The sequence below is a fragment of the Nematolebias whitei genome, chromosome 1 (assembly GCF_014905685.2).
Source record: "Nematolebias whitei isolate Nwh7 chromosome 1, NemWhi1, whole genome shotgun sequence".
Classification (NCBI taxonomy): Eukaryota; Metazoa; Chordata; class Actinopteri; order Cyprinodontiformes; family Rivulidae; genus Nematolebias; species Nematolebias whitei.
In genome coordinates, this window is record NC_056498.1 from 42,303,755 (window position 1) to 42,304,635 (window position 881).

Consider the following 881-nt stretch of genomic DNA (forward strand, 5'->3'; position numbering starts at 1 on the left):
CCACCTGGACACTGACCCGTCCTCTGCAGCTCACCTGTGTCCACCTGCCTGTTGCTGTGGTTTGTTTATCAAAGGAAGCGGGTCAGGTGTGGGCGGTCTGATCGGTCCAGGTCCAGTCAGGTGGGGTCGGTTCAGTCCAGACAAAATGCTTCTCTACAGTTCCGCTCGGAGACCCTTTCAGAATAAAAGTTCTGCAGCTGAAGTTTGTGTGTTCAGTCAGCGGGGGTGTCCTGACTCTGAGCTCTGCTGTTTGTTCCATGTCCTCCAGAACTGAACCCATTTGATTCAATAAATCTGTTGGTGCTTTGATTGAAAACTGGTTCAGGTTTGGATCCAGATCAAACACTTCCTGTTTTTACTGAATGATTGACAGGAAACAGCTGCTGGACTCAGGAGCTTCACTCAGGATTCACTTCAGATTATTGACCATAAAACTGAAACCATCCCCTCACTTCTCATGTCTGAGTGTTGCCATGGTAACGGTGTGACATCACTGCCACCATGACAAGTTGGATTCTTCACCCAGCTCTGTTTTGAATCAACTTTATTAATTATAAACAGCAGAAGATTGTGTCAAAACAAAGAGTTTCAGTTCAGATCAGCTTTGTGTTTCCTCTGAAACGCTGAGTCTGCTAATAAAACGCTGAGTCAGGTAATTTTTTTCATTCAACCTTTATTTAGACGGTAAATCCCATTGAGCCTCGAGGACTCAATTACAAGAGAGACCTGATTTCAACAAAGAAAGATGACAACAATGGACAACAGCAACAACTAAACAATGAAACGCCGAGTCTGCTAATGAAACACTGAGTCAGGTAATGAAATGCTTAGTCAGGTAATGAAACGCTGAGTCGGGTAATGAAACGCTGAGTCGGGTAATG